The sequence below is a fragment of the Camelus bactrianus genome, chromosome 31 (genome assembly GCF_048773025.1).
Source record: "Camelus bactrianus isolate YW-2024 breed Bactrian camel chromosome 31, ASM4877302v1, whole genome shotgun sequence".
Classification (NCBI taxonomy): Eukaryota; Metazoa; Chordata; class Mammalia; order Artiodactyla; family Camelidae; genus Camelus; species Camelus bactrianus.
This window is the reverse complement of record NC_133569.1, coordinates 1,422,334-1,432,244: the sequence shown is the minus strand read 5'-3', so window position 1 is coordinate 1,432,244 and position 9,911 is coordinate 1,422,334. Positions and strand designations below refer to the sequence as shown.

At 34.0% G+C, this 9,911-nt stretch overlaps 1 pseudogene; it reads right to left on the bottom strand.

The window, feature by feature from the left end:
* Positions 1–2,605: 2,605 nt before the first annotated feature.
* Positions 2,606–2,738, bottom strand: LOC141575738 (U4 spliceosomal RNA; annotated as a pseudogene).
* Between the last annotated feature and the right edge of the window lie 7,173 nt (positions 2,739–9,911).

The following is a 9,911-nucleotide window of genomic DNA, read 5'->3' as shown; positions in this document are numbered from 1 at the left end:
CTCCTCCAAAGACGAATGTCTTATAAAGTCATGGTGCAGTCATCAAGCCCTGGGAAGTTAACAGTAACAAGACGTCACTAACTAACCTACAGGCTTTATTCAAGTTTCACCCTTCATTCCACCAGTGTCCCTTCTCTGGTCCAGGACACACACTGGGTTTAGTCATCAGCTGTCCTCCGTGTCCTCCAATCTGTGGCGGTTCCCAGCCCTCCTGTCCTTCACGAACTTGACACTTTGGAAGAAGAAAGGCCATTTTGTCTATTTTCCCTCATTTGGGTTTGTCTGACTTTTCCTCAGTTTTATGTTTAAATTGTCTTTTTTTTTTTTTTTTTGCAAAAACACCAGAGAAATGGCTCTGTGCCCTCCTCAGTGCCTTATATTGAGGCGTATATGACATTAATATGTCTCATTATTGGTGGTGTTAAATGAAAACTTGACTAAAATTATATCCAGTAGGTTTTTTCACTATAAAATTAGCTTTTCTATTTATAATTATAAAGTATTTTGGGGGGAGACACAAACATGTGCAAATATCCTTCTTCCCATTATACAGAAGTTTTGGCCACAAATTTTGGCATCCATTGATGGTTTTTTTCCTGCAGAAGTTATTACAGTGGTATATGCCAAAAAAGATTTTCTACTTCCATTATTTTTATATATGTATTAATTGGAAATATTACTAATTGCTTAAAGGAATTCTGGATTTTATTTCCCACCCTACTGTGGCTTGATGATAACAATGATTATATACGAAAATAATACTGAGTTTTAGGTTTTGTTTCCCCTCTGTTTTGGGGTAGCTATTATTAGCCTTACTTTGATCTATCTGTTATTAAGGCCATTTTGTAGGGAAGTATTAAGGCTATTCCATCTTCTTTCTACCTGTCTTTTCCTCTTTGTCTCTAAAACTTAATTTTTTAAAACCATACTACCTTTTTATTTTCCACTTTTTTTCTCTATCATCTATTTCATGTGGAAGATATTAACCATAATGTAGAAGCTTTGGATGTGATATCATTTGAAGAGAAATAAATTAATTAATAGAAGAGAAGAAAACAGTATTTTATGTTGGTTTCATTTTTTGAGCCAGAAAATTGACACATTAGCGAGATGAGAGAAAGCAGCTTGGCATGACCAGAATGATCAATAACTTCCACAGCCCCTAGGAAACAGGTCGGAGGCAAAATTCAAACAAACCAAGGGGCCAGTAGGAAAGAAATTAAGTACACAAGTTCAAAACAGAATAACTGGCCCCTGGAGGATTTTTAAAACAGTAGAATTTTAACTGAATCTTGAAATGTTTCTGACATTCTTTGAACAAGAGGAGACGTAGCCCTCAGGCCACAGACGGAGTGTTTTGGGGAGACTGGGAGACGTCCGTCTGGAATTCCACTGCCAAGAGCAGAGTGAGGCCGGGGTGCTTGTGAAGACGTGGATCTGGCTTGACTGGGACTCAAAGGATGGTGGTGGAAGAATGGTTTCAATTAAAAGAGGAAAAAGACCTGTAAAGTATGTTTATTTTCATCTGAAGAAGAGTTGAGGACATGTATCTAACTAACTAACTAACTAACAAACTAACTAACTAACTCACTAAATAAATAAATAGAACAACAACAACAACAACAACAAAAGCAATGAATATATGTATGTTCACGTATAGCTGAAAATTTGTGCTCTACCCTGGAAATTGACACAACATTGTAAACTGATTATAACAAGAAAAAAGAAAGAAAGAAAAGAAAAGAAAAAAGACAGGACAGGACATGTGTCACATGATGGTATCACCAGTCAAGCTCATCTCAAGGGAGAAAACAAACAATTTTGAGGAAGCAGTCCTTCTGTATCATCATTTTTTCATGGGTAGATGGTAGGAATGATTTATTTTATAATCTTTCTGATGAAGGCAAACAGCTCATAAGCTAAGTCATAGCTGAATGTTTGCCCCATTCTTCACCTCAACATACTTCTGGTCATCCATCTGCACAATCTAAAACACAAATGATTGGCACACAAACTGGCCCCCCTCTGCAAAGAGTTCCAGGCTCCCAGGATAAACTTCAGCCCACACAAGGGTGGTGGATGCAGGAAGTCTCAGCTCCTGAAGCCTGCTGCTCCAGTGCCTTCAAACTGTGCAGCTCTCAGTGGACCAGCCCTGACCCAGCCTTGGGTAGGAGAGACCAGCAAGCTCTGGGAGGAAGAAAGGGGGCTTTGGATCGTGCTCTCAACCATGTGCATTTTATTTTATTTTTGCTAGCATATTCAAAATTATTGAAACTTCAACTGAGAAGAAATTATATTATATAGTGGTCCATTTTACCATAAATAATGCAAAAATAGACTACAGCACAGAAATGAGATAATTCATGGACAAATTTAAAATGTCTCCTGAGTTCCAACTCAACTTTGTTTGAGTGTGACCCTAAACTTCACATTTATGAAGCTGACATCACTTTCTTCCATAAACTTATCTTCCCTTACCCAACTTCTTATTTTTTATTAATTGTATGGATCTTAAGTTTTAGAGTGTTCTGAGCGTTAGAGTCAACTTCAATTATTCTTTCTCCATGATACTCCACTTTTCACTGGTCACAAAGTTCTGTCAGTTCTTCATTTAAAATATATTTCAGATTATGTTTTATGTAAGATTGCATTGAAAGAAAGTGTTGCTGTTTTTCAATTAGCAATAATCATGCCTTGGATAAACCTCACCGGCTATGATACTGCCACTGTGCAAAGCTTAAGTGTTGCTGTTTTTAAAAGTCTGTAAATGGTGGTATAATAGAAGGGGTGATTGGCTTTGGAGTCAGCCTCCAAGGCACATCATAGCTCTACTACTTTGGACAAATTAATATTTTAATGTCTTCATCCTTTAAATGAAGATAACTTCTTTGTAACATTGTTGTGGATTAAGGTAATTTGCAAATTGAATGGCATTTAGTAGAAGTTCAATATATTTAATTTTTGTTCTGACTTTCCTAAAGAGCACAGACTGGCAAATACTCATTTTTTTCTTCCAGTTTTATTGAGTTATAATTTACACTATATAAGGTTAAGATGTACAGCATAATGATTTGACTTCAATATATCATGAAGTGATCACCACAGCAAGTTTAGTGAACATGTATTATCTCATATAGATACAAAATTAAAGAAATAGAAATTTTTTTTTCCTTGTGAGAACTCTTAGGATTTACTCTCTTAACAACTTTTATTATATAACATACAGCAGTGTTAATTATACTTATCATGTTGTACATTACATCCCTAGTACCTATAACTGGACATTTATACCTTTTGAATGCCTTTATCCAATTTCCCCTCTTCTCACTCTCCACCTCTGGTAACCATAAATCTGATCTTTTTTTCTATGAGTTTGTTTTTGAAGTATAATTGACCTACAACACTTTGTGAGTTCCTGTTGAAAAACATAGTGATTCAATATTTCTACATATTTCAAAATGATCACCATGGTAAGTCTGGTTTCCATCTGTCACCAAACAGGTATCAGCTAATTACTAACTATATTCGCCACACTGTACATTTCATACCCATGACTCATTTATTTTGCAACTGCAAGTTTGTACCTCTTAATCTCCCTCACTTATTTCTCTCCTCCCTTTATCCCCCTCCCTTTTGGTAACCTTCTGTTTGTTCTTTGTATCTATGACTCTGTTACTGTCTTGTTATGTTCATTCATTTGTTTGTTAGATTCCACATGAAAGTAAAATCAAATAGTATTTGTCTTTTTCTCTCTGATGTATTTCACCTAACCTAATACCTTTCAGGTCCGTCCATGTTGTCTCAAATGGCAAGATTTCATTCTTTTTTATAGCTGAGTAGTATTTCATTGCACATATGTGCCACATCTTCTTTATCCATTCATCTATTGATGGCCATTTAGGTTGCTCCCATATCTTGGCTATTATAAATAATGCTGCCATGAATGTTGGGGTGCATGTATCTTTTTGAATTAGTATTTCTGTTTTCTTCAGATAAATACCCAGGAATAGAATTACTGGATCCTATGATAGTTCTTTTTTTAATTTTTGAAGAACCTCCATGTTTTTCTTAGTGACTGCACCAATATACATTCTCACCACTGCTCGAGGGTTCCCTTTCCTCCACATGCTTGCCAACACTTGTTATTTCTTGTCTCTTTGACAACAGCCATTCTGACAGTTGTGAGATAAATAGCTCATTGTGGTTTTGATTTGCATTTCCCTGATGATTAGTGATATTGGAAGTCTTTTCATGTGATATTGGCCATCTGTATGTTTCCTTGGGAAAAATATCTATTCATATCCTCTGCCCATTTTTTAATTGGGTTTTTTGTTTGTTTGTTTGTTTTGATGTTAAATTGTGTGAGTTCTTTGTATGTTTTGGATATTAATCTTTAATTGGATATAGCATTTGCAAATATCTCCTCCCATTTAGTAGGTGTGCTTTTAATTTTGTTGATAGTTTCCTTTGCTGTGCAAAAGCTTTTCAGTTTGATGTAATCTCAATTGTTTATTTTTGCTTTTGTTTCCCTTGCCAGGGGAAACATAATCTAGAAAAATATTAATTAGACTAATGTCAAAGAGATACTGCCTATGTTTTCTTCTAGAAGTTTTATGATTTCAAGTCTTACATTTAAGTCTTTAAATCATTTTAAATTTATTTTTCTGCATGGCATGAGAAAATAGTCCAGTTTATTTATTTATTTATTTATTTTTGCATGTAGCTGTCCTGTTTTCCCAGCACTATTTATTGAAGAGGCCGTCCATTGCCCAGTGTATATTCTTGCCTCCTTTGTTGTAGACTAATTGCCCATGTAAATGTGGGTTCACTTCTGGGCTTTCTGCTCTGTCCCTTTGATCTGTGTGTCTGTTTGGGGCCAGCACTATGCTGTAGCTTTGTAGTGTGATTTGAAATCAGGGAGCATGATACCTCCAGCTTTTTCTTCTTTCTCAAAACTTTTGGCTACAAAGATCTTTTCTGTTTCCACGCAAATTTTGTAATTTTTGTTCTACTTCTGTGAAAAATGCTATTGGTATTTTGATAGAGATTGCACTACAGGATCTGTAGATTACCTTGAGTGGTGTGGGAAAATAACAGTACTAATTCTTCCAGTCCGTGAGTGTGTTACATCTTTCCAACTATTTCTGTTGTCTTCAGGTTCTTTCATAAGCGTCTTACACTTTTCTGTGTACAGGTCTTTTACCGCCTTAGATTTATTCCTGGGTATTCTTTTTGCTGCAACTCTAAAAGAGATTGTTTTCTTAATTTCTCTTTCTAATAGTTTGTTGTTAGTGTATAGAAATACAACAGATTTCTATATGTTGATTTTGTATCCTGCAACTTTTCTGAATTCATTGATGAGTTCTGGTAGTTTTCTGAATGTATTTTTAGGATTTTCTATGTATATATTATGTCATCTGTCAACAGTGACAGTTTTACTTCTTTCTTTCCAATTTGGATTCCTTTTATTCTTTTCCTTGTCTGGTTGCTGTGGCTAGGACTTAAATAGTATGTTAAATAAAAGTAGTGAGATTGGGCATCCTTGTCTTGTTCCTGATCTAAGAGGAAATGCTATTAGCTTTTCATGATTGAGTATGATGCTAGCTGTGGGCTTGTCATAAATGGTCTTCATTATGTTGAGGTGTGTTCCCTCTGTACCCACTTTGTTGAGAGTTTTTATCATAAAAAGGATGTTAAATTTTGTCAAAACCTTTTTCTGCATCTATTGAGATGACTATTTTATTTTTTTATTTTATTTTTATTCATCAGGTTGTTAATATGGTGTATCACATTGACTGATTTGCAGATACTCAACCATCCTTGCATCCCTGGATAAACCCCACGTGATCATGGTGTCTGATCTTTTTACTGTATTTAATATTTTGTTGAGGATTATTGCATCTGTCTTCATCAGTGATATTGACCTGTTTTTTTTTTTTCTGATATTTTCATTGGGTTTTGTGTCAGGGTGATGCTGGCTTCTTAGAATGTGTTCAGAAGTGTTCCTTCCTGTGCAGGTTCTGAAATGGTTTGAAAAGGATAGGTGTTAACCTCTCCAAATATTTGGTAGAATTCACTTGTGAAAGTCTTTTGGTCCTGGACTTTTGTTTGTTAGGAGTTTTTTGTTTTTGTTTTTGTTTTTGTTTTTCAGGTTTTTTTTTTTTTTTTACTAATTCAGTTTCATTAGTTATAATTGATCTGTCCATATTTTTCTCCTGGTTCAGTTTTGGGAGATTGCACATTTCTAGAAATGTTTTCATTTCTTCTAGGTTGTCCATGTTATTGGTATATAGTTGTCGGCAGGAGTTTCTTGTGATCCTTTGTATTTCTGTGGTGTTGTAATTTCCTTTTCATTTCTGACTTTATTGATTTGGGCTCCCTCTTTCTCTCTCTCTCTCTTTCTTTTTTTTGATAATTCTGGCTAAAGGTTTATCAGTTTTGTTTATCTTCTCAAAGAACCAGCTCTTAGTTTCATTGATTTTTTTTTCCATTTTTCTAGTCTTTATTTTGTTTCTGCTCTGTAAATACTAAATTTTTTTTAATCTCCTCAAGTATATCTTCCCAGCTTTAAGGAGGTGTTAAAATTCAAACTTTGTATTTCTTGAGTACTTATTAATTGACATTCTGATTAAACATTAACAATGTTCTTTGGCTGGTCATTTTTATACTTACCATCAGTTGTATAAGCTGCTTTTATTTTCTAGTTACTACTGAGTCTTCTGCATTTCTCTCCCTGCTCAGAATATCAAAATCACAGGTATCAAAATCTTGGCATATCACTTTTGGAATGTTTTACATTCCTGTTTAGGATATTATTAATATTTTATTTTTAACTTTTTTATTGAGTTACAGTCATTTTACAATGTTGTGTCAAATTGTTTATACTTTAAACAGAAGCTTTTGTTTTTATTTTTGTCCTTGGGTCATTTGGTCTCTGTTGCAAAGATTCAGTGTTAGTGGGAAGCAGGCATTTCTTCACTATTATAGTCTTCTGTCCCTAGTTTTAATGAACAACCAAAATATTTTATTGGCTAAGATTCAAGAAATGAATATATAACTGAGTTTGCTTGTGAATAAGTCAGTTAAAATATTTGCATTTTTGTTGTTCCACTTCTAAAAATCTGAATAGATGTCATTTCCTATTTCAGATGTTTGAAGCAAGACATGGTAGGCATTTGTTATTTGGAAATTTCAAGAGTAAGCCCTGAAATCGTCTCTTTGCAGAAATCTAGAATTGAGAATGTATTTCCCGAATACATATACTTGTTAGTGCCTTGGTTCCTTATTTTGACAACTTTATAGTAGGACTACTGCATTGACCAGAAAAGAATAAGCTGTTTGTTTGGGGGATTTTCTGGTGAATATACTTCTGCAGTGAATCTGCCTAGAGTAAAAGAATGTATAGGTCTCATTTTATTTACAAAACACTGTTAGGTGTAAATGGGACTTTCCAATTGGTTTGACAGTTGTTCAGAACATAAATATTCAGTGTATATAAATTAATTGTTTAAATATTTGACCTTCAAAGTTGTACTCAAACACCTTGATAAAATATTATTAAATAGCAGTTAAAATCACCTAATTCAGGGATCAACAGACTTCTCCTGTAAAGAATCAGACAGTAAATATTTTAGGTATTGTGGGCCATACGCTCTCTGTTGCAAAGACCCAGCTGTGCTATTATAGTGCAAAAGCAGCCAAAGACAGTACATAAACAAATGAGAGTGACACTCAATAAAAGTTTATTTAGAAAAACAAGCAAGAGACTATAATTTGCCAATGAGTTTCAGTTTTAAAATACACTATATATGGGAACTCTGTACTTTCTGTTCAATTTTTCTGTAAACCTAAAACTACTCAAAAAAAAAAAGTATTACTATTTTTAAAAAGTCCCAGAAAATAAAAATAATTGGGAATCAAGATTAAAACTTCCATGGCATTGCTTGGTTTTCACTGAATGATAATCTACTGGATGATTAACTCACAAGTCCTGACTGGCACATATGCTCTCAGAGGGTCTCATACTATTCTGTTTTACAGGGATCATTTTTAGGACTTACTTTATTCATTGATTAAAACAAACAAAAAATTGTGACATACTGTTTCCTTATGAACCATAGCATCAATGCCCAGAGCACCTTCTTTGATGCATGGGGGACTTGTTAGAGAAATTGATCATTTAAAATATGTCCTTGGTTGAACAGAAAATCATTCCTGAAGAGTTTTTAATTATACTGCTATTCTCCAGTCATTTATATGTTAATTACTTTGAGTTTCGACCCTACAGTATCTATTTTCTTCTATTCTATGAATATAGCAAGGAGTATGTGTTTCAGTAAGTCAGCTAAAATATTTACAGTCATTGGCTGTAATACCTAGATAACTCATTTGACAATTAATTTGAAAAATTCATTTAAACTAATGTGTTGTAGCTGAACTAACTTTTGAAACTTAAATATGACTATAATATATGTATTTACTTTTAACCTTTCTATTGTGACATACAGCACATACAGAAATGTGCATGAGACAGAGATGTCCAGTTTAACAAGTTATCATGAAGCAAACAGTGGAACTAGCAGGCAAGTCAGGATATGGAGCATAGCCACCATCTCAGAGACTTCTTGTATGCCCCAGTCCAACCATAACTCCTTCCCTAAATCCTAGGGCTAACTACAGTTGTGATTTTTATAGTAGCCCTTTCCTTTTCTTTATATGTGTACAGCTCTAAACAGTATAGTTTAATTTTGCCTCTTTTTAAATTTTAAATTTGGACTCATATAGTATGAATCCTTCAGTTTATGAGTAATCCTTTGTACTGTATTCATTTTAGCTATTCAACAGTATAAATGGCCATGGTAGACTGAAATGATGAAATACTGAGCTGTGTTCAAGGCTGTGTTCAGTAGAACTGCTCCCATGAGTGACCTGTCAAATTGTTGGTGTCTCTTCCTGCCCTTTAATTGCATTTTCTACCATGCAGGACACTGTTGCAGGCACCTAATGATGACCAGGGTGGGTGGTGAAAGGCGCACCTTTCACCTTTTATCACCCTAAGTTTTACGGTGATAGGATTGACTTTGTTGTGTTAAAGACTGGTTATAAAGATCTTAAAAATGTGAATGTTGTATACATATAGTAGATACACATAGCACACGTACAAACTTGTGTTTCTGACTGAAGAAACACTTTAATAACCAAAACATTTGATTTTACATAAAAAATATTTTGTTTTTCAGGTGAAATTTCCACCGACAATGGAAATCATAACTGCTGAGCAACTGATGGAATATTTAGGTTAGTGTTGAAAAGTGAATGATTTTTAGATCTTTTAATATAAAACAAAGTTTTCAAAACTTACAAATATATTATCAAATTTCACCTTTTGAAGTGCTATTATGTGAGCTATTTTTAAATTATAATTTTTAATCTCTTACTTTAAAAAATTTATCAGTATATTAATGTCTTGGATGTTCAAGCCTTCTTTCTGACCAGCATTAAAATTTTGTAATGTAAATATGGAGACTGGTGACATCTGGAAAGTAACAAGATATGTATTAATTCCAATAAATTGCAGAATGGAAAATGGCACAGAAACTCTAACACTTCATGCAGAAAGTGTTTAAAAATATTCAGTAGACTTGAATTAAAACCCGGGAAGCACTTTAGAACAGTGCTACCCTAAATATAATTCACTGATCTCTGCCTGTCTATAAAATGCTAGTTACTAGTCTGCAGTGAGACAGAGGCTTGTATTAGAATGTAGAGCATTTAAATTAGTAAGCACACTATTTAGTCCATCTGAAATTTTTTCAGAGCAAAATTTTCTTGATGAAGGAAACAGTATATTAAATTGCATTCTTACAAAAGCTTCTTATTTCAAAACAGACCAGTAATGCACAGTTTGCAGA